Genomic DNA, 26,530 nt, shown 5'->3' with positions numbered 1-26,530 from the left:
AAACCTTATTTATGATCTATTTAATGTAATCAAATTAATATTTGATTTTTTTTACATTTTATTTCATGAATTTGTATGTTTTATTAGTTTGTAGTATATAAAACATTTGTGTATTAATTAGAGCTATCCTATAGGGTTTGTGGGTTTGACATTAATACATAAATGTTTTATATAATACAACTTAATAAAGCATAAAATTATGATATATATGTTAAAAAGTTAAATATTAATTTATTTATATTAAAAGAATTATAATTATGCAGGCCAAATATTAGAAGGAGGTAAAAGACATACTGGAATTGGGTTCATCTGTCAACTCTTGAAAAATAAAGATAAAACTCTTGAGATAAAATTTTCCCTTGCTAAAATGCAGGATGAGAGCAAGATGTCACAATATCGTGTCTAGTCACATGAAACTCAGACCAGAGTCAAGTTCCAACCTTGAAAATATAAGTTTTGTTGAACAAATAGTCACTCAAAGCAAGTCTGCCACAGGCTTCATGTATATCCAAAACATCAATCACATCCTATTGCAAATTCTCTACTGACTAAAACTAAAAGGGAATGGAAAGTAAGATATATTGTCAAAAATCTCATTGATCATGCCTCTCTTAAACTCTCAACTAATGAAGAATGGTATTTTGATAGTGGATGCTCTAGACATATGACAGGTGTGGAGAACTTATTGGAAGATGTTAAACTCCACACAAATGGCTATGTTACTTTTGTATATGGTGCCAAAGGAGTAATTAAATGTGTTAGAAGACTATCTTGAGAAGGGTATTCTAAGCTTGATAGAGTTCTGTTTATAGAAGGTCTGACTGCCATTCTGATAAGTTTCAGTCAGCTATGTGATCAAGGTTTTAAGGTAAACTTTACTAAATCTAAATTTTTGTTCACTAATAAGGATAATGAAGTTCTAATGAAAGGAGACATGTCTAAGGATAATTTTTACTTGTGGATACCTCAAGGAATCAATGATACCTCCACCTGCATGTTAACCAAGGAAAATGAAGTCAATCTGTGGCATCAAAAACTTGTCCATTTTCATTTGATGGGTATGAAGAAGATTGTGTCTAAAGAAGCTATAAGAGGCATTATTAAACTCAAAATTGAGGAAGGAAGAATCTGTGGAGAATGTCAAATTGGAAAGCAAACCAAGATGTCACACCAAAAGCTTCAACATTAGACCACCTCAAAAGTTCTGGAACTTCTTTATATGGATTTGATGGGACCTATGCTAGTTTAAAGTCTTGGTCGGAAAAGGTATTCTTATGTTGTTGGTAATTATTTTTTAATATTCACTTGGATGAATTTCATCAGAGAAAAATCAGAAGTTTTTTAGGCCTTCAAGGTGTTGTGTTAAAATCTTCAAAGGGAGAAGGAAAGCAAAATTATCAGGATTGGAAGGGATCATTGTAGGGAGTTTGAAAACAGTAAGTGTGCTAAGTTCTGTGCCTTTGAAGGTATTAGTCATGAATTTTATCTCCTATTACTCCTCAATAGAATCGAGTTGTTGAAAGAAAGAATATAACTCTATAAGAATCAGCAAGAGTGATGCTTCATGCAAGGAAGTTGCCATATCAATTTTGGGCAGAAGCCATGAATACTACTTGTTATATCCACAACAGAGTCACCTTAGGACTGGAACAATAAATAATCTATATGACTTATGGAAAGGAAGGAAACCTAAAGTCACATGTTTTTATGTTTTTGGAAAAAAGTGCTACATCTTGGTTGATTATGAACAAAGAAGAAAAATGAACCTCAAGAGTGATAAAGGGATATTTCTTGGCTACTCTACAAACAGCAGAGCCTATACAGTTTTTAACACTAGAACTCATGTCATGATGGAGTATATAAATGTTGTGGTTGATGACTCAAGAAAAGACAGTGATCATAATGTTGAAGACAATGTTGGAACATCATTCCAGAAGGATGATAAGTTAGAAAATGTGGAAGAAGATGACACAAATGTTAAGACTGCTAATGCTGAAACTGAGGACATTCAAGTCAATAAGGACCCTTCAATAAAAATTCAGAAAGATCATCCTAAAGAACTTTATAAGAAATCTTAACTTGGGGATTACTACTAGATCAAGGGAGGTTGTTTCTAACTCTTACTTTGTTTCTAAGATTGAACGCAAGAATGTAAAGGAAGCCTTAACTGATGAATTTTGGATCAATGTCATGCAAGAAGAACTTAGTCGGTTCAAGAGGAATGAATCTTGGGACTTAGTTCCTAGGCCTAGTGGAACTAATGTTATAAGTACAAGGTGGGTATACAAGAATAAAACTGGTGAAAGTGGAGTTGTCACCAGAAATAAGGCCAGAATTGTGGCACAAGGCTACACTCAGATTGAAGGAGTAGACTTTAATGATACTTTTTCTCCAATTGCTAGACTTGAATCCATCAGACTTTTGTTAGAAGTGGTCTATTTATTGAAATTTAAACGGTTTCAAATGGATGTGAAAATTGCCTTTCTGAATGGGTACTTACATGAAGAGGTTTATGTTGAAAAACCAAAGGGATTTATTGATCCTACTTATGCAGATCATGTGTTTAAGCTTAAGAAAACTCTCTATGGATTGAAGCAAGCTCCTATAGCTTAGTATGAAAGGTTGACAGAATTTCTTGTTAACAATGGCCACAGGAAAAGAGGAATAGACAAGACCTTGTTTGTCAAGAAGAAGGATATAAAACTTATTATTGCTCAAATATATGTTGATGACATTGTGTTTTGAAGGATGTCAGACCAGATGGTGGAACATTTTGTCAAACAAATGCAATCAGAATTTGATAAGAGTCATGTTGGTGAATTGACATTTTTCTTGGACTTCAAGTGAAACTGATGGATGAATCTATCTTCATCTCTCAAAGTAAGTATGTTAAGAACATAGTAAATAAGTTTGGTATGGAAAATGCAAGTTACAAGAGGACACGTGCTCCTGCTCATGTGAAACTATTAAAGGATGAAAAAGGTATTGTTGTTGATCAAAGCTTATATAGAAATATGATTGGTAGTTTGTCGAATAAAACTTTCAATTAATGATTTTTATTTGTATTAATAAATTATTTATTTTAATATCATAGTTACTTGAAAACATATACAATATAAATGTTTTTTTATGACTAAGTAGGTGTATATATAATTTATGGTAATCGATCAGCCAAATAGATATACATATGTGCCATAGCTCCGGTGAGAAAGCCACTTTTATATCTTGTTTCTACTGTCACAACTTCTCCATCATTTATCTTGATTGAACCTGGTTTGGGATAACTTCCTGACATTCCCACAACATAACCTTTCTCATTACCCGGTTCTTTTCCATCTCCATATGTTGGTTTCGTAGTATATAAAGTCCTTCCATCCTAAATTAATAAAAACACTATAATATTTAGAGGTGTTATAGGATGTTTTAAAGTTTATAGCTTAGAAAAATATACAAATAATGGAATGCATTACTTAAGGAACATGTCAAATTTCATAGTTTATTAAAACATGCATACCAACATAATCATGAAGATTGCATTGAAATAAGAAAACAATAATATCATATATATATATATATATAGAACATTACCTGTCCATATAACGTAGCATTAATGACACCTGTATGCATATGAGAAGTGCCATATATAAGATAACCACCTCTTTGAATTGGAATGTTTGCTTTCTCAATATGAGGAAGGGAGTGTTTTTTACCATTATTTGGCGGAATTGTAAACTCTGACTGTAATCCAATTGAATGGAAATAGTTAATACTAATATATAAATATTATTGTATAGTTTAATAGAAAATAAAAAATATATTTACGAAGTGTTTTTTTTTTATATATGAGTTTATTTTCTTCTTTTTTTTCATCTAAAAAAATACATATTTTATAATGAAACATTATAAATGAAAATCTGACAAAAATATGAAAAAGAAAGTAACAAACATTTACTTACTTGGCAATCATGAATTATTTTAGAACCATTTATTCTAACTCGATCTGTTGAATCAAGTATATAAAATCTAACAGGGATTTGTTGTTGATTCCAATCAACCCATGTTATTTTGTATCTTAGGGCAAGCTTTCTTGTAGGTGCTTCAAAACCCTTTTTCAATTTGCATTGTAGATTATCTTGGCAACAAAAAATTCCTCCTTTATAATTTGAGTTCAACGGCTTTTGATCAATGCCAAGTGTGACATTATAAAAATTCTTTGGCAAATTAAAACGGTTACACCTACATTCTGTGCAATGTTTTCTATGTTTTGTGCCACGTGTGTCAATAACCATGATATTGAGGAGCCACTTTTCTTCATATCCAATTGGAACATATGAAGGATTTCCTTGTTCTACAGCATAAGGATCTGGTATATTTGATTTTGTTCCTCTTGATTCACCTCCCAAACCCCAATAAGCTGGAAGAATGTAACCTTCACATGTTCCTTCATTTCTAATGTAATTAGCACCTTCTAATGGATTCTTAGGAATTATTTTTAACATATTCCAATCTTTTGCATGATATTTAATTGCAAACCAATGATGTAGGTATGCTTCATATAATGGGACCGAATTCCCTTCTTCATCAACTAATTCAGCATCAAAGCTCTTTACTCCAACATGGCCCTTTGGAAATTCAACATCATAAAAAGTTTTAGCTGCAACTTTTCCAGGACCTATTTCAAACATTTCAGAAACAAAAGTAGCTGATTTTATATTTTTATTTTCAAATTCATCCCCTGCACGTGATGAGGTTGATAGAAACACCAATATTAATAATAAATATATCACACTTTGACATATAAATCTCATGGTAGAGATATTTTATTTGTTAGGGTGATGAAGTTATGTGCATATGAATGTTAATTTTGCTGCTTTTATAATATAAAAATTCTCATCAATATGGTTAATATAGCATGACTTGGCGCTAGATGATCAATATTAAAGTTGAATGCCAATCTGTATCGAGTTTGAGGTTTTTTAGTTTATATTAAGTGGATTTTGGACAATTATGTAACCATTTATAGATAGTATAGTGCAATATCTGTTATCTTGCGCGGTTGTTAACTGTTTTGGAAAATGTATGCAAATATATGGTATTGTAGATACCTATTTTTGTGTTAGTAACACTATCACACCTATTTTTGTATAAAAAATTATCACACATTTAAAAAACATTATCACAATTTTTAAAACGAATATACAAACACATAAATATGTGCTAACACAACATATTATCACAACACAATTTAAAACTAGTTTAGAACTAGTTTATAATCAGTATGTAGTTTTAAATCAATTTTATATTTTGAACTCTTTTAAAATCAAAAAATTTAATTTCATAAAAAAATTATATCAAACAAATATTTTAAAAAAATAAACTTTTTATTTTTAGAAAAAAAAATTCCATATATATATATATATATATATATATATATATATATATTTTCAACAAAATTTTTGAACATTTTTATTTTTGATTTTGTGCTTGATTTCTATATCTTTCAAGATGAGTTGTGTTAGCACATATTTTGATACTCTTGAGATGATTTGACACATTTCTTCTATTTATCAACAACTTGTTATCTTTTAATTTTCTGCGTGATAATTCATTTATTTTTTACCTTTTATGTTTTCTTACACTTGCTTATAATCTTGAACAACAGTCAACTTAATATATTTATTAATTACAAAAATTATTTGTATCTATCACCACTTTAACATGAGCATATATAACAAGTAAATATCTAAGTCTTAAAATATTAAGATTTCATTCTCAGGCATGAAAATGAGAGTGATCCGAAATTTAAATATGCAATAAAGTCTTCTTTTAATTATCAACACAGTTTAATAATTAATTAAAACTGTTACAATCTATGTAACATATAGTAAGCAGATGAAGCACTATCCTCATTCCTTACTATAAACTCTAAAATTTGTTTCTAATATTTTCTATTTTATTATGTAAATATTGATTTCCTTAATTTATTTTACTGTGACAACATGAAATTGTAAACTAACAGTAAATAATATATATATATATATATATATATATATATATATATATATATATATATATATATATATATATATATATATATATATATATATATATATATATATATATATATATAAAAGTTTATGTGATATGTATCAGTGTATCACATTGTAATATTGTTATCATAAAATCATTTTCATTCAAGTATCTCCCATTATTTTCAATTATTATCTCTTATTTCATTAATTTTGTTTCAAATTATTTTGTATTTTTGAAAAAAAAATATTTTTATATTTTGAAATAAAAAATTATCAATTTTTTTTATATTTTAAGAAAAAAATTTATAATTTAAAAAAAAAAAAACTTTCAGAATTTTTTATATATAATTAAACCAATTTATAAAAGGAAATTAATTCTGAACCGATTTTAAATTGAATTTGAATTGTTTAAATTAAATGGTTCAGTTCATTAATTTTTAAGTGATTCAATTTTTTTTATGGTGCAATGTAGTTCAGTTCAAATATGCAATTTAATTAACCATGTTTTTAAACACCCATAATTTGAACCGCTTTAGACTTATATTGTAGATTAAGAAATCACTAAAACTTGAACCGCTTTAGACTTGTATTGCGGATTAAGAAATCACTAAAACTTCTGACCATACAATATATAGTTAAATCCTATTTGATGGAAACTAGAAAGAGTAAAATTTAAGGTCTGTTTGGTAAGACTCAAGAAAGAGTTTATAGCTTTTCAATTCACATTAATGAAAAAACTTTGTTTGGTAACGCTGTTTTAACTTTTACCTTGTAACTTTTTTACTAGTTTTTTGCTTCTTTTTTTTAAAGTTATTTGAAGTAGCTTTTGAGCTTGTGACTTTTTTTTCTTTTCATTTATCCCTTATTAATTAAAATGATCTTTTATGTCATTTTGTATATATCAACTAATAAAACAACTAATTTACAAACCACTCATGTTAACTTATCAGCTATCAGTCACCAGCTATAAGCTACCAGCTACCAAGTATCAGTTACCAGCTATAAGCTACTAGCTATCAACTATCAGCTAATTTTATCAAATAGAGCATAGTGTCTTAAAATATCTTAAATATAATATCTCTTGAATCGTGTAAGAAGAAGGTTTTAAAAGTGTCAAGATTTATATAAGAAAATAATAACTCCATATATTCGAAATAAGGATATTATTGTGTGTAGAGTAGTTTAACCGATAAGAACTAATAATCGAATTAAATGAGTATAAATTATTGGTGTAGGATTCAATAACTGATAATGATATTTATTTATATGTATGTTTTAATAGTCGAATTAACCAATAGAAATTTTAATTATTTTTTATTTTGTAAAAAAAAAGTAAACTATAAATGTATTATATAAAGGAGAAAATTTAGATACAATTTCTTAAGTGTGATTTATACTATTTTTCAATAAAAATATGATAAGTGTACTTAAATATTACGGAGTTAAAATAGAAGAAAATTATAAATGTGGAGAAGAAAATTATACACTTGTCATATTTTTATTGGAAAATAGTATAAATCACACCTAAAAAATAAAAATTGTATTTAAGTTTTCCCCTTATATAAAAAATAAATAAATTATTAAAATTTCTATTAAAATCTAAAATATAATGGGACTGGGTTTTTGGATTGCAAGAAATAAAAAAAATTATAAATTATAAATTTAGTGGACATGCACAAACAATTTTAAATAATTTTACACGCTGGTCCGAATGGATTTAAAGGAAACTCAGTTTCCTTGCCTTTTGCATTGATTATCAAATATTTACAAAGGAGCTAATGAGTATTTATAATAATAGTTTACATTAGCCCTATTGCTATGCTTAAGGCATACACATCGTATACTCTAGCTAGCACAAGTTAAGTTCCATACACACTATAGTTAGGGGTGGCAAAACGGGCCCAGCCCGCGGGGAAAGTCCATTTTACCTGCATTTTTTTTTTGCGGGACAGGGCTAGATTTTAGGCCCGCTTCTTTTAATGTGCCCGCCCCGCCCCATTTTTTTCGAGCTTTTGCGGGCATGAGCTTTTTCATACAATTTTACTATTTTTAGGCCTAAAAGATTTAATGCCCACGGGTTTTTCCCGCCCTCACATTTTTGTGGGACGAGACAAAGTTTTAGACCCGCACTCTTACATATGTCCGCCCCGCCCCATTTTTTCGCGGGCTTTTGCGAGGCGGGCCTTAACGGGCCGAGCATGCCCGTTTGCCACCCCTAGTTCTCCTCCTCTTATACACTCTCACAAGTTTAAGAAGGTACGAAAGTAACTACTTTCAGCTTGGTTCTAAGATTTTGGAATGTTTTAGTCCCAAGAGATTTAGTGAGTGTATATGTAATTTGAGCACTGTATGGTGCATGTTAGATCTTAGCTATTACGCGCTCCCCAAAAAGCATATATTAATGTGTTTTTTACGTGCATGGAAGATAAGGTTGTGGGAAAGAAGCATTGCACTCAAGTTGTCACCTAGCATTGTAGGTGGTAAAAAGGAAATGACAAGTTCAATTAGCAATGACTTTAGCTAGGGATGTCAATTTGCATTTGTTAATGGAGATTCTTGTGGGGATTATCTGTTCGGAGCACCGAAGTTGGATATTTTTTCCCCCGTAGGAATGAGGATGGAGGGAAAAATTCTTCCGATGACACTTTGGGGTGGGGATTGGGAAAGTACCCTCCGCCCTGTGGATTCCCCGACTCCGACCATATTATTTGATTTTTACATTTTATATATTATATAATATATAATTATATAATTTTACTTACTGGATCATATTATTTTTATGTTTACTGTATAATGAATTGTTTCACTACCAAGTATCCGACCCTAAAAAGTGCACCCAATACATAGAATATACACATTGTCTCATCTTTTTCTTTTCTTAATTATCTTTGTCTCCTCCATTCATCATCTCCTCTATTATCATCATCATCATCTCAACAACCACTCACCTTTGTTCATTGTGCTTATGGTAATTACTCTTCAAATTCACTTTACTTCCATTAGTAACATGTTTTTCATTCAATTTATAAATTAGTAGTTATATATTTGCCACACTCACATATAATAAACCACTTGCGTTGGACAACATCGATACCATAGTAGTAAATTAGTGGAAGCATGATAGCAACAAGTTCTATTAATATTTATTTTTATTTTTTTGAAAAAAATATTAGCAACAACAAGTGCTTTTGCTTTTTTTCTTATTATTGATTGATGCAAGATGTGTTTTTATTTTTTAAAAAAATAAAGATGAAAAATATGTGTTTTTTTAAAGGAAAAAAATAATGAAATACTCATAGTTTTGATCGAAAAGTATAAAAAATTCTTAAGATTCGACCTCTTTGAATCTCCGTGGGGATCTATGGGGATGGGGATGGAGGAAAATATTCCCCCATGACAGAGATTTAGGACGGGGATGGGGAATAAATTTGGGGACGGGGCGGGAAGCGGGGAAGCATCCTCCGAACATTCTCTGCCCCGTTGACATCCCTAACTCTAGCCATATGAGATCTGATGTGGTGTGTGTGACAGGGTTCGATATTCTACCTATGTCATAAACCTGACCATAAGAGGGTGCTTTTTGGAACTCTGTGAAATAAGGTATGTACAAAAGTAAATATAAGATCATGTGATCATCTAGATTACTTGTCCATTTATAGTCACTATAACCTCTCAAGGAAATATGATATGTTAAAGGAGAAGCAGGTAGTAGCAGACCATGTGCCACAGTTCCACTAAGGTATCTCAAGATTACTTTTACCATAGACCAATGTCATTTTAAGGGAGAGGACATGAACTTGCATGCCTTATTCACACTGAATGCAATGTATAGTCTAGTGAGAGTGACATATTGGAGAGCAACAACCATGGACCTATACATTTGAGAATTATAGAAAGAGGTGGAGTCATGTGTTGTTTAGCTTGAAGTTACTCAGCACGGGAGTTTACATACCATTTGCAATGCTCGTGGTTACTCTAGCTAACAGTTCCTTGATGTATTTAAAATTCGTGAACAAAATGGAACCATTGTTCAAAGTTATAACTTATATTCCTTAGAAGTATTCAAGACTACCTAATTTTTTCAATACAGATTTGGCATAAAGATGTTTGATGAGCTTGTGAACTATACTTGATGAGGTACTAGTGATGAGTATGTCATCTATATATACTATTGCAGAGAGTTATGCCTTGATGAGAATAGACAAATAAAGAAAGGTCACACATGATATGTGTCATACCCCAAAATTTTCCCATCATATTTCAATATATAATGACTCATATGATCTTCAATTGCTCAAAACTGTGCAAGAATTGGGCTCACTTACCTGTCTCCTAAGCAACAAGCCCCAACTAGGGTTTTGCTTCTCTCAAGGTAAAATCAACTTCTGATGCCTCAAGTGAACTCCATGTCCTCTCATATGCCTCACAGTATCCTCATGCCAAGTTTCAAGCCCTAATTCATAAGATTGCTCAGTCAAAGGCTCAAATGGTCAACAGTCGACCAATTTGACCTAAAAGTCAACTATGGTCAAATTATAGTAAAAACTCCTAAATTTTGGTTAAAATCAATATTTTGAAGTCACATTCATCATTTGATCAATGGTTGATCATGATTTATCAAGGAAAGCTCAGAAATCATCCAAACTTAAAGTTACTAAATTAGGGTTTCTAGGAGAAAATCAACCCAATTTGACTGATCATATCTCTCTCATACTTTATCATAAATTCCACAACCAAATCTCATTCTCAAGGAAAATCAATTCTCTACAGCTTTGATGTTGGGTCCAAAGTCAAGAAATGCACCATTTGAGAGATATGAGCCAAAACATTACAGGTCCTTCTAGAAGCTCGCAAAAAGCTATTTTTTGTCAGGGGTCGTATCTTCAAGATAAAATTCTCAAACGCAAAAATGATTCCAAATTGGCTTGTAGAGGACATCTTGGGCTTTCCAAAAAGTCTTAGATCATCCCCATATGATAAATATTGAATGAGTTATGGCTTTCACAAGTTGGTCGATTTTGAGGAAATGCATGAAAACCTAAGTGAGGAATTTTGTATTTTTAAGTAATGGGCCTAGGGTTTTGGATATTCCGTGTGATAATAAGCTTATTAAAGGCCCAAAGATCATTTGATAATTATTTTATGATTTTATTACATTTATTTTTGGATTTATTCATTTAAATTCAATTTAAATAAAATAAAATAAAATCAAAATAAAATAAAATAAAATAATACAAATTATGCAATTCATTGAATCTAGACTTAATTCACTTAACATGGCCAATATCACGTGAAATATCTTGAAAATAGAATTGGAATTCAAATGGAAAGTTTATGTGCAAGAATCACATGATATATATATATATATATATATATATATATATATATATATATATATCTAATGTTGCAGCCCCATAGGATCAGGAAGCCTTGCCTCCAAGAACGTGCTCCAAGAATCCAAACTTTCAAGAAACTAGGGCACGAGGGACTTCTCTTCACAGAAAATTTCAATAAGATTCAACCATTCCACCATGCTCCTGAAGACTCCCTGAGTCAATCTCGTCAAGTACACAAGCTTGAAGCACGTGGAAGAACTCATCCTCAAACTCACGGTTTTCGTTTTACTTTCAAAACTCAAAACTTCTAATCCATGCGTTATTGATGAATTATATGCATACATTTGTGTTCATAATGATGTTGGTGATTGTTTGGAACGATCGTTCGTGGGTTTAGGCGTCAGAATGAGGAGACGCCATTGTTGAGGGCATAAGCTTCATCCTTTTCATTTTCATGGTTACATACCTTTTTAGACCAAACTAACTGCACCAGTGAACTCAGAATACCTTAAATGAGGGATATAGGTGGCTTTTGTTTTGGTTCATGACATTTTTGTAGGTTTTAAAGATTGCACGATCAGCTACAAAAAAAACGCATAAGATATTCGTAGCAAACCAACAGCAAAATAGTAGCTATTCTTTGAAGGAAGATGATGAATAGTGGTGAGGACGTCGTGACATCGCGTGGCGCTTTACCATTTTCCAGTCAAAAGTCCATCCCCTCTCTCCAATACTGATTCCTCTAGCCGGTCAAGTGTGGGGTCTGAGTTGACTTCTTTTTGGTTTTACCACTAATGTTTGTTTTCTTTTATATTTGTTTTCGTCCAGTTCATTCACAACTAAATTCAACAGCACACTTGGCCAAGCAGCGCAGAGACCGAGTTTAAAGACATGGTTTCGAGACCTAGGGGCAACACCAAATAATTTTTTTTACAAATTAAACATGTTGTTTGCTTGCAGATCCAGTGTTCACATCCCACACGTGCTTACCATACAGCCTCCATGTTGGCCAATGGATCGTTGATGAGATCAAATCTGGAAGAGTACAGTGCGTGTGTACCGTAGAACTCCCTACTTCCTCCACACAGGATCCCACGCCCTGGACTCAATCCCCAAGTGGGCTCAACCTTTGGTTCTCAGACCCCTTCTAATTCTTTTGCACCTCAGGCCCATTTTTTTTCTTTGGTTATGTCTCTTTGATCTTGTTTCTTTTGATTTTTTTTACTAACACTTATTTAAAAAAATAATTAATTAAAATCAATTACTAAAAAATACAAAAATTAGTTAGGTTTAATTAGCTTAATATTTCTAATTGACTTAGTAATTAGGTTAATTATCACACTTAGTATAATTAAGTGATTAATTAGGATAACTAACTTAGGAAATTATGAGTAACATTTTTATTTTATTTTCTTAATTAATTAGTTAATTTTAATTTAGTAATTATGTTTTAGTTAAGTTAATTTTAATTTAGTTTTTAATTAAGGACTAAAATTAATTAATTAAGTAAATGTAGGTTTATTCTCACCTGTTTTTTTCAAAGACTAATTTCTCTTCACGATTCTCTTCTCACCTCTAACTCCATGAATGTCGCATGTTATTTTTATTGCTTTAATTTAAATATTAGAAGGTGTATAAGTCGCAATTATTCATTTTTTGATGTAATAGTAATTAGGGCTTTATGTTTTCTGCCTTTACTTTCCGCACTCCTATATCTGTTTAGATGTATGCTTAGGATTGTATGGGAAGATAAAATCAAACGCTAGTTAACCTAACTCAAGATAAATAAATAACTGAATCTAACACACGTGATTGCTGCACACACCCACCTTTAGGGTAACTCCTCTTATGCTGCCTGCGAATAAAATAGTCAAGTCCCTCGAGCGTAGGGATACCTTAACACATGTTGCCTTCGATTCAAATCATCATAGTCCCTCCGATAAAAGATCATAGTCCCTTCGAGTTGCCTACGAAAAATGATCTCGACCGTCGATGTTGCCTCGATTAAATGATGATAGTCCCTCGAATGCTAAGGTATCCTTATTGGTTGCCTTTATGACTATTCACATCTCATAGGACTTCCTATCCTCTTTATGGTATGGATAGCCTCTATGACGATTCGATGACCCTTCGATGACCCGTACATCCAATGTATAGGACTACCTGCCCCTATATGGTATAGATAGTACTATCGCTCAAGGAAAGTCTTTAGAATAGGAAAGACCTTACAAACTTAGGGTAGGTAACTCTTAAGTGCTTGCTCACAACAAATCAAATGCTTTTCACACCCTGTTTTTTAACATTGTCTTTTTAGACATTCTCAAAAATCAAATTATTTTTCTAAACACACACGACACTTTTTTTCAAACATTTCAAACAAACAAAGTGAGCTAAGCAATTAAGAGCCCATGGATAACCATGGATACAAAGGGTGCTCGTACCTTCCCTTTGTATAACCTACCCCCCGAACTCATATCTTTAAAAAAAGGTCTTTCCTGTTCTTTTTACCTTTCCTTAATTGGCTAAAATAAAAGTCGGTGGCGACTCTTGCTCACCGCAACATTGTTTGCGAAATTAAAAGCCAGTTCTCCCACTGTGTTACAATATGAGAGAAGCCAAACTGAATAAGGGCTTGAGTGAGTTTCTCATACCATGCTCTTGTGGTTTGCTCGAGTCCATAAATTTCTTTGTTCAGTATGCATACCAAAGTTTGATCTTGATGCAAAAGTCCAGGTGGTTGTGATGTGTAAACTTCCTCTTGGAGAGAGCCATTGAGAAAGGAACTATTTATGTCTATTCATTGAAGATCCCACTTGTATATAAGAGCCAATTTAATTATAACATGAATTGAAGTTGTCTTGACAACTGGAGAAAATGTTTCATTAAAGTCAAAGCCAAAATATTGGTGGTAGCCTTTGGCTAATAACCTACCTTTGTACATGTTGACAATTCCATCTAATTTTCCTTCACTTTGAAGACTCATTTGCACCCATTTAATTTTTGGTGAGGTGGTGGAGTGGTGAGTGTCCAAGTTTGGTTTTCTATAAGGGGGTCAAACTCAAATTGCATTGCTTGATGCTACTCGGGTTGAGATATAGATTGCTTGAAATTACTTGGTTCAACAGTAGAAATAAATGCATTTGGCTTTGCGTGACTTATTTTGGCTTTTGTGAGCATGAAACGATTATTTAGAAGGAGATTTTCCTGAGGTGCACTACAATGTATCGAGGGTGAGAGGGACATATCTCACCAACTGGTATTGTTTGTTACCTTTGGACTATGATCATTGGGTTTAGATATGCTAGGAGGCTAATTTTGGGAAGGACCAATGGGTTCAAAGCCAGGTACAACTAGTGGTTGGACTAAGGAGGAAGTAGAATCAAGACTAGATTCAACATATATTTAAAACAATTGAGTAGTACTAGTATAGACACTATGTGTCATATTATTGTCAAGACTTTATCTATAACTCTTATTGGTTGAACCTATCAGCCTGAGACTCAAAAAGTGAAAGACTATCTTGCACAACTTGGGGAGTATATTCAATGACCCTAGGTATGGTTATAGGAGTCATGAGGTGACTGTAACACCATTCTAACCCACATACATTTTCGCATATAATTTTAACAAAAAACAAACACACAACCACAAGGGTGTCACATATTCATAATAAGCTTTATATAACAAATAGCCCAGCTCCATAACACGGGTTGCCAAACACTTAAATATAAATAACGTCTTTAAATTCATTAGTCAAACTAATTCAAACTTCACAACGGAATAAACAATTATTACAACTTCGTAAATCAATAAACACCGAGAAGAGTAGTTCAACATCAATAGATTCATCGTACTTCATGTGTTATAACATCATGGAATAAAACACGAATTCATGAAAGAAATATGAAATCCTCAAAATAACAAAAGTACTAAGATTTGCAAACGATCCCAACCTAGATGTTACGTATCAAAGCATGACCCTCTTTATTCAAAATAACTCACTAATAGACTCCATAAAGCTATCCTTTAAGCTTCAACGAACTATTCCTGATTACCTACGCGTTACCCACGTGAAGGTAATATTCAAACTGAAAGGGTGAGTAAATCACAATTATTATAAAAAACATAAGTAATAGATATAATAGTCATAACATAGGGACAACAACAACACGATATCATGTATTACATCCAGAGTAAAATCAACAATCTCCATTTTTTCACATCAAACACTCCAATTCGTGAATCACATCAAATACATCACGTAATTTAAGTATAGTGAAATGCCACCAATAATGAGATGCAACATCAATAGATTCATGCATGTGGTACCAAAAACATCACTGATGACTTAGCATCATTATCTCCAAAGATCTCCACCAATAGGATCGATTCCCACTTGGAACCAGAGCACATCACAAGTTGCACTGAATCCAAACTATGGGATTGAGGCCATCACTGGACCAAATGTCCTAACATCACTGGATAAATTTCATGTAAACTTCACTAGACAAAAGTCCTACAAATGCTATGTGTAACACCCCAAATCTACCCCGCAATAAAGAGGAATACCAGAGTACAAAATTTCACGCAAATGGAACATAACGATTCGGAGCATCACATTTTAAACAACAAAATCACATACATATATCATGCTCAATCACTTAGATACATAACACACATGTAGGAGAACAATATCGAAATCATTAATCATTGTCAGCCAATCAAGTACTTGCATCGCAGCGGAAAATCATATGTCAACAACAATACAACTCATAATATCACGGCCAATCACGGCACGATACATCTAAAAAGTCTCAGCATAATATAAGGACAAGGTTTAACAAGGATAAACACAAGAAACCAAAACATAAACAAGTAATCCAACGTTCCCCGAGTGCTACGTATCAGAGCATCGACACACACCGACTCGAGCTATAGGTACACGACTACTCCGCGTCATTACCTGCACGTTACCAACGGAGGGTAACATTCAAACAGAAAGGGTGAGATATCATCCATTATAAAGAAGCGTATGATAATATTCAAAGCAGAGAAATAATCATACATCGGTCACCACTTCTCAACATATATCACTTACTATTATTCACATCATTCAACATCTTACCGACAACAATAATATCAATCTCAATTAAGGCATATATAGTCATTTATCACATATGCTCAACGAAACAACCATCAAATTGACACAAGATAACATTCATGTTATGCACACACAGATATTCAAATATGACTCATCATACGACTTTACTTATGCAACTCGAACAATGCAAATGCATGTGGTACCATTGGAGTAAAACTCCCGTCTCAAACAATTGCCATTGGGCCGTCTCAAACATTCGCCACAAGGGCCGTCTCAAACATTTGCCACTAGGGCCGTCTCAAACAATGCAATTAATGTGACTCAATGATGCACATTCACAATCACACTTAACGACATAATCGACTCGAACAACACAATCCACGTAAACGACATGATCAACTTAAACGGCATAATCAATTCCGGATATCCAATGTCAACAAAATCCAATCCAAGAAGATTCCAAGAGTATTCAAAGTTATACAAAGCATATTCTACGGCAAGACATCAATTAGGGATTCACGTAGGTTCAAACGGCACTTAAAAAGGAGTTACGGTTCAAAAGATACAGCATTTCAAAGTTTAGGAAAAGTTCTGCAAAACAGGGTTCGCGGCGCCAACAGGGTTCGCGGCACGAACTGAGTGAATCAAATATTTCCTAAGGTTCTGCCAAGCAGTTCGCGGCGCGAACTGAGCGAATCCAAAAATCCCCAACTTTCTGCCAAGCAGTTCGCGGCGCGCACAAGGGTTCGCGGCGCGAACTGGCGATTTTCAGAAAACCCCAAACACAGAAAACATCATACGAAACACATCCCAAAACCCCTAAACTCAACCCAATCAAATTGGAAAACATCAAACATCATGAACAACCACAGAATACATGGTATAAACACAAATACAACACATATTATGGGTCTTATAACGTCATAACATCATCAAACATCAATTTAAACACATTTCAAATCATCAAATCAAGCATTTGTTCATAGACCCTAACATCTCTACACATAACTTCCATGGATGCAACATACAATTAAATCCCACCCAAAACATCATCATACATCCCTTTAGCATGAAAGAATCCCACCCTTACCTTAGGTTTGGATTGAAGACAACTCTAGCTTCAACCTTGAGATTCCCCTCTTCTCTTCACTCTACTCTTCTCTTCTTTCACCAAAAACCCCAAAATGAACTTCAAATTTCTATTTCCTCTAAAACCCTTGTTTTAGTTAAACCCTTACTATCTTAAATTACTAATGGGCTCTAACTAACACCCCTCACTTACTGATACTACCTTAAGCCCAATAACTCTCCTAATTTATTAACTTATATTATTACTAATAATCCCCAAATAAAACAACATAAAATCAATTAAACATATAATTAACACATAATGCACAATTAATTCACATAAATAAATAATTAAAGAAAAGTGGTCGTTACACTATGAATGCATGATGGGTAACAACACACAATACGACCACGACTATTCAAAAACGCATCATCATTCATCATATTAATCATACCTTATCACATGCTTCATAATCACACATACATCACAACAGCAACAAAGACATCATAGAACACAAGTCAAGTAACAACACATCATGGTTAATTCAATTTCATAACACAAAGCATATATACTATTATTCATCACAAGACATCATCAACTCATCCTAAAACAATTACTAGAAAATTATATCCTACAGATCATTTTATTCCACCACTCTATAAATCATTTCATTATCTCTCTTATGCTTCGAACAGCGCATCAAATGGAGTCTGGAAATTCATGTTAAGGCCTTTATAAAAATTCCATTTCAGGCATCATTCGTCCAACGAACCTCCTCCTTTGCCCGACGACTGAAGGCATTAGCCAACCTCAAATTTTTCAAGCCTTTAATTCGCCCGACGAAACGTACCCTCGCCTACACCATTTGCTCGACGAGATCTTATTCAATCGACTCGTCCGATGACACGATCGATTCGCTCGGCGAATCTGGGTAATCAGGGATCCTGATGCGTTTTCCTACACTAAATCAGCACAATTTTTTTCGATTTCTTCACTTTACAAGTCCTAAACCATCTTTTAAACTCAGTATTTCATCATATAATCCCAACTCAATGTATTATACATTACGGGTATCATTCTATTGCAAATTATTACCTCTAATTCATCAATATCCTTCATATCATCAACAATCCATCATAACCTAAAAACCCCAAAATTAATCCTACCATTATCAAACACTTAGGCCAAATATAATAATTCAGATAGACTCCCCTTACCTTAGATTGAAGTTTGGTATCAAAATCCTCTTCGCGTTCTACAAAGCCTTCAAGTTCTCCCAAACCCTAGTTCTCCTCTCTTTCACGTTCTTCTAAACTTTTACGATTGAATGAAAAACCCCCCTTCCCTCTTTTCTCTTTTGTTTCACTGAACCCCCTTTGAATTGACTATCTTGCCCTTACCATCCTTAACCTCAATATTATTCTATTGATTTAATTAAAAATAATTCAAACTAATTATTCTAATTATTATAAAATACTCCTAAATCTCAATAATTCTCATAACACCTATGCACCACCAAAAATCATCGAAACATCATATCTCATCATCAAAATAACAAATATCATCATTAGAACGTCCAGACTTCATAAGGACTCATATATTCACATCAAATTAATTAAATAGCTAATTAAATAATTAATCTAGATTTTCGGGGTGTTATAGTGACCACTTAACCTTATAAAATTGATAGGATAAGGAATGTGTTTGGGACTAGATACAAACTTGTCCTCGTATATGCTACCAGTTTGAAATAAATTTGGAAAGGGAAAATTGTGTTCATTGAACATATATTAGGAAATGAATATCTTACCTGTTTGATTGAGTCATTTGAAACCTCTATGGTGGGATGAGACGCTTAGGTAGACACAGTCTTAGGTCCTAAATTAAAGTTTTTGTTTATTTTAAGGTCTTGTAAATGGGAAGCATGAGCAACCAAAAACCTTAATAGAATTGTAGATAAGTAACTTGCGATATAAGACACGCAATGTAGAGTGAAAGTTGACAAAACCAGTAGTTGGGATCCTATTAACTATGTGAACCGAGTGGGCGAAGCTATGATCCTATAACTTTGTATAGGTATGGATGAGTGAGCTATCATGTTAAAAACCCATTTCAATAATATTCTTGTGTTTTCTATCATTAGTATCATTTTGGTGGGAAGTATGAGGACAAGTTAGTCTATGTGAGATAGCTAGTATAGATAGATAATTTGTGAAAGGCCTAAACTCTCCCTTATAATCTGGTTGTATGGCTTTTATTCATTTATGAAATTTATTTTTGACAAACGCAAGAAACAATTTAAAAGCATGAAGGGCTTCTAATCTTTGTTTCAATAAATATATTCAATTATATTTGTTGTAGGCATTTACAAAAGCAATGTAGTAATATAAGCCATACCTAAATAGATGAGGCGATGGGCCCATATGTCATTATGGTTAACCTCAAAAGTAATTGTATATGCAGTAGAGGAAAAATGAGTATTGATTATATGAGATTTTCCCTAGCAACAAGAATTACAAAAGACGATATTTGTTTTATTATAGATATTCATATTACAATGTTTCGATGCATGTCTAATACCATGAAAATTAGCATGCCCAAGCCTATAAATCAAAAAAGAGCTAGTATTAGATTTAATATGACAAAATAAGAAACTGAATTAATATGTTTGTGTATATTAGTAGACAATCATTATTGAAGCAATTCACATGAGATATTAAAGGCTTGACTAGTAGTTGTGGAAAGGAGTATAATCCATTTGCATCAAGAAAACCTTCAAGAAGAGTGTGTTTAGAAACCTAAGATTTTACATAACATTTATCAACAAGAAATTCAAACAGAACTTAGTTATCTTTTGCGAATTGGACACTAACAACGGGTTTCTTGTTATACATGGCACATAGACAATGTCATTACGTGTCAATGAACTTCCACAATTAGACTTATAAGTGACAATGGAATATCCTGCATATTAAATTTCTAAGGATTGACAATTTGCAACACACACCCTATTGTGACCTACATAAGATTTCTTGGTGTGTAAAAGGTGATCATAGAGTGTAAGATGATGAGAGGCACATGAATCAGAAAGTCAAACTTGAGCTTCAAGCTCTACAAGTAAAAAAATACTCTTGTGTTGTATTCATCACATCTATGTCCTAAGATTCAAAGGCAGATGCATCGTGATTGTCACTTTTTGCATTATTATTTTCTAATGAAGTTGATTGAGTACGAGGGGAACAAACAAATCATCATAACTATGCTAACAATAATTAATTGAGTGACCATATTTTCCATATAGTTGACACATAGGTCCCATACATTTGCACTATAAAAGGATTTTATTTCTCTAGTAGACCATCAATAATGGAGTCAATTTGATCTTGTTCTAAGATGTCATCACCAACTGCAAATGATGAGTTGGCATTGGATTTGATTTGCATCACATACTCAACAATGAACTTGTTCCCTTTCTTCATCAATTTCAATTCAACTCACATATGTCTAGCTCTCGCCCATTTGTTCATTGAAATAATGATGAATATTGTCCCACACTTCAAATGTATGCTTACATAATATGAATTTATGCAATGCCGATTTAGAGATTGTCGAGAAAATCCATATCAACACTGTTTGATCCTGCACAATCCAAGATTTATACTCTTCAAACTCATTGCCTTCGAGTCAATCTTGATTTGTCTTGAACTTCATTGGGATTTGAGGATTCACAACAAGATTATGCACTCTGTGAATGAGAATCACCCCCTTAATATATTGATTCCATATAAGGTAATTGTTATCTTGTAATTTTGATGCAAAAATTTGGACCAAAGTTATGGCTCAAGCTAAACATAAAGATACCATAAGATATCTATTGTGAAGATTGATCAAAGCTTGTGCAGGTTCTTCCATGATTGAGGATTAGGAGAGGTAGTAGGAAAAATAAGAAGTTCTTGAACTACATGAAGAATGTGATAACAAAAATTTAGTTATGAGTAATGGAGTTTTTTAGAGTAGTAGAAGTAGATCTAACCAGGTGAATGATACCATAATGAAGTCAATGGAAGCTCAACTTCCTTGCATTTTCCATTGATTAATCAATTTTTTACAAAATAACTAATGATGTATTTATAGTAGTTTACATTAGCTCGTACTGTTATGCTTAATGCATACACACCATATACACCATAGCTAGCATAAGTTTCATACACACTATAGTACCCCCCCCCCCATCTTTTGCGGTAAGGTAAGGGCAAAGCGATTAAATTTGTGAGACGTTGATCTCTTTCTAGAGAAGAGCACCAATTTGGATTGGAAGCATTACATCGATATCGTATGTCATCGTAAATAGAGTCTCTTTAATGGTTGAATAGGGAATGGTGTGATATGACCATAATACCTCGTGGAGTCACTAGTGCAGATAGAGGATATAACACCAGCATTTTGCCTTTTAACACCTATTTTTGTAACAGTGTTGCATCTACCGGTATTGTAAATATAAGTTTTAACACATGTTTAAAAAAAAGGTGTAACAACTTCAATTTTACACCTATTTAAAACCGGTATGACATGTGCATGGACTGGTATAACATGTCAATGTTTAGTTCTCGTTGATAGTATGACAGGTGTAAATAGTTTCCATTTAACACCTAACTTTAGTACAAAATCGGTGTTAAAAATCACTTTTTAATTAAAAAAAATTGTCTTACCATTCCAAATTAGGAAAACCATACTTTGACCATTAGCACCAAACGTGCCAATATATTTACACTTCAGACAATAAATTTATTATACATATCAAATAGTATGAATACTAAATCAAACAATACATATAGGTTAACATAGGAACATTTGATTCTCAACTGAAAAATATTAGATAGGTAGAATTCACAATTTTTGGATAATCCTAGTATAAACATATATCAAAATAGAAAAACTCTTTAGCAAACACAGGATACAGCTAAACACAATACAACCACTTATACTTAGATGGACCACGGAAAATAGGCCAATGTATCTTTCAACATTGCTTTAAATGATGATCCTTTTCTACAACATAAACATGGAAAAATCAGGTGTCGAGATAGATGAGATGAAAAGAGATCAATAGAAATTAGACCCAAATAATAAGGTAGTTGAGTAACAAAAAAATTAAAAATGAATCAAAGTGAGAAACACATTATATGGATCATAGTTTATGAGTGATCTCCAACCTTGTCAAATAGGTGAGACATGCCCAAATAATTAGAGCTCTTAAAAACTTGATCAATGTCCTTCAATATTATCTAACCATATTCTATTGGCTGCAAATATTTTCAATCAAAATTACAATTAAATAAAATTACTAAATAATATAAGATGTAAATTTAGAAGCATAAAATTACCTTACCAACAATATGTAGATCCTTTTTATTGAATGATGAATCTTTTGTTGGACACTTTCCACGAAGCACTTCAAGTGTCAAACTCAAAAAATACCAATACCAAGCTTCTCAATTGCTCTGCCACAATGCATATACTCTGCCATGGAGTATGTATGCTTGCTCAAACACCACATAGTCTAAATGTGAAGGAAATAGTTACTTAAGTTAAACACTAGCCTTACTTAAATTATTTATGTGGCCTAAGACAAAATACAAGGAAGCAAAACATGATACAAAATTAAGATAAAATGATAGGTGCATGTCTAGTATATACCCACCATAACACACCATAAAGTAAGTAATAACATATACAAATATACAAACAAGCTCATCTAGGGAGCTTTGAAGGGAGGCATGTTAAAGAGTTTTGTTCCATGCACATATGATATCTCAAAGGCTTTAAAATGTTTAGATGATTGATGTACCTTTGTGAGATACTTGATAAGTTGGGCTTCATTCTTCTGATATTCCTTGGAAGTATTACTCTGTGAATTTATCGTCTCCACAGGGACTAGTGCATTGAAGTGTCGTTCAACAGTTTCCAAAGTTATGAGTTTGTATTGAACTGTTTAAAGCATAAAAATGGGAAAGTAAATATCAACATAAAAAGAATTCATTCTTCAAAGAGAAAAGACTTACAAGCATGCATATAATATACTTATCACAAACTTAAACTTATCGACCAGTTACACTCAACCTACAATACTCTTCAATGTCATCCGGCATCGCTCACACCCTAAGTCATTTCTAACCAAAAGTAGAAAGAGCTACTATATCATCTTGGCGACGATCTCTCAGCACACCTCAACAACACAGCAGACATCCATATCAATCGAATCAACGATCTCTCAACCAACACAACTAACAGGAAAGCATTAAGCTTCGACACCCATAAAGATTGTTAGCTCTAAATCTATCTCTAAAATCCAAAAACTAACAGATAATTATCCTAGATAAGGATTCAAGAAGTTTATCTCTACAATAACCCAAATCCCTAGTACAGAGCACAAATCTAAGACAACAATCAACAAAGAAACAAAGATTTGTAAAGCAAGCTTTATATAACGACATGGGCGACAAATATACATGAGTTCAAAGTAAATATATATACAAAACCCAACAAAAGAGAAATACATAGAGAGAAAAGAAATAAACCAAACTTCTCCCGGTTTGTCAGCGCCGATTGAAGAGAAATCCACCCTGAATCCACAAGATGCAAGACCCTAATGTTGTTATCTAAGCTAATCCTAAAGAAAAATGAGGTTGATGGAGTTGAGAGAACAAAAACCCTCTCCTAAAACCATAACCCAAACAAATGAAATGAAATTGAAATATAAATAAAACTTTATCCCGACGCGTTCGCCCAGTGAGCCAATTGCTCCACCCGGTGAACGACTTTATTCTGGCCACACAGCCTGCGCCACGTCAACAAGTGGGCAAAAATATCTTCTTTCGCCCGACGACTCCTTATTCTTCCGCCCGGAGAACAAGAGGCGGACCAAGGCAGAAGCAAAACCAATTATTTTTCACGCTCGCCGGGCGACTCACACCAGAAGCAGCTGGCTCGCCCGGTGAACCACACCAGCCTACAACATCTTATTTCTTCAATTGCTTCTCCTTTATTGATCCAAAATTGCATCCTTGAAGCTTTATTACTCAATGCTCCATACATTCTCAAATACCTACAAAATGAATGAAAAACTAATAGTCAATACATAAATGAATCAAAAACTCGATTAAACACAAAGTATAAATATTTATGTAATATACACTAAAACTCGTCTAAATTAAGGAAAAAGAGAAGATAAGTGCCGCAAAACTATACACAAAATAACTAAAATTTGGCACTTATCAAACTCTCCCCAACTTAAACTTGTTTGTCCCTAAACAAGAATCAACTAACTCAAGGAAACAAATGCAAATATCCAAAAATCACGAATCGACAAGTTTTGAAAAACGGACAAATATATGGCTCAAATGAAAAACGGTACACACAAAGAAACATACTTACCAATAACTACGACGATAACATAAACATGCACAAATACTAAATTCAAAGAATATGCAAACATTCTAAAACAACACTAGTTCAGACATGAATCACACCTAGCACACAATCATCGATAGATGAAAAACACACAAAAGTAGGGTAATTTTCACTCATCCAACAATCTTTCAAACAAAAGACTAAATTATGTCGTCATCCAAAAATCGTATTGAGAATACAAAAGCAAGAATCACAAGGGCTTTTCAAGGTTGTAGCGTGGTCGGGTGAATAAACAAGGGATAATTCCTAAGGCTAATCGAAACAAACACTTGCCCAAACCTAAGGGAGTGATCAATTCACCAAAGATTCAAACACCAATTTCAATCAAACTTTCTCATCAACCCAAATTTCACACCAAAGCACCATACTTATTTGCATAATTATTTGAACTCTTTTTTGTTTTTATTTTTCAAAGCTTTTTCCTTTTTTTTTTCCTTTCTTTTCTTTTTCTTTCTATTTTTTCTTTTCTCTTTCAACCTCATAGCAATCAACCACAAGGGCACAATCATTTTTCTTTCCAACTTGAATTCAACCATCATCATTACATGAATACTCCCTACTTTCTAAGGCAAAGTAAAAAATTCAAACCAAAAATATGGTTGATGGTTCAAGAAAACAAAGAAATCAATATCCATACAAAAAGTGATATCAATACTCATAGACAAGCATCAATCTCAAACAATATGGATAATGACAAAAGGCACAAAGGGGATACTAATGGTCACACACTCACAAAGTAAATTGACTATTTGGCTAGGTAGTTGTGCTCAAAATGAAACAAAAATGCCTTGATCCTTTTCATACTTTCAAATAGTCAACACAAACAAAAGATTAAGCACAATAAAATCCAATTAGAACAAGAATTGTGGTCTCCAGCATATGTGAACAATGGAAAGCTACCTCACAAAAAGGGTGGAAACTAAAGTCATTCACAAATGAACAAGTATACAAAAGAATGAATGGCATAAAAATTTTAAAAATCCGAAGTATCATGAATATGCTAAAGTCAAGAAAGTGATAAACACATACCTTGAACGTGTACAAAACTTTAACAAAATCATTACCATACACTCGTAAGTTGAAACGATCAAACTTGGAAAATCACCTCAAATTCCTCAAGCTACTCAAAACAAGCTCAAAGGAAAACACACAAACTATTAATATTAACAAACTAAAAGACCAAATGAAATTTTCTAAACAAATTTAAAAGGGAAGATTTGAAATTTAAGAACTGGTCCGATCTAAATTTGTTTAAACAACTGCATTACACTACCTAAACTAAACAAAAACTAAAAAGAATAAACATGCTTGTTTTACGTCGTAAGCTCGCCGCCTGTTATTTAAGAACGTTCCTCTAAGTTACTTCCGCCCAGCTATTCCTAACCACACACAAGCAAACGTGAAAGGAAACAAACAATGATATAACAAATTCACAAGTATAAGTATAAATATAAACAAGTAAGAATATACAATATGTGCAATATATACAAAACTCAAAACCAAAGAAACTATTGCAATGCAA

General features: G+C 32.8%; 1 pseudogene; it reads right to left on the bottom strand.

The window, feature by feature from the left end:
* Positions 1–3,154: 3,154 nt before the first annotated feature.
* LOC131655580 (uncharacterized) lies at positions 3,155–4,808 on the bottom strand (annotated as a pseudogene).
* Between the last annotated feature and the right edge of the window lie 21,722 nt (positions 4,809–26,530).

This window comes from Vicia villosa, linkage group LG1, assembly GCF_029867415.1.
Source record: "Vicia villosa cultivar HV-30 ecotype Madison, WI linkage group LG1, Vvil1.0, whole genome shotgun sequence".
NCBI lineage: Eukaryota > Viridiplantae > Streptophyta > Magnoliopsida > Fabales > Fabaceae > Vicia > Vicia villosa.
Note: the sequence above shows the minus strand (reverse complement) of the source record. Positions and strands in the feature narration are given on the sequence as shown.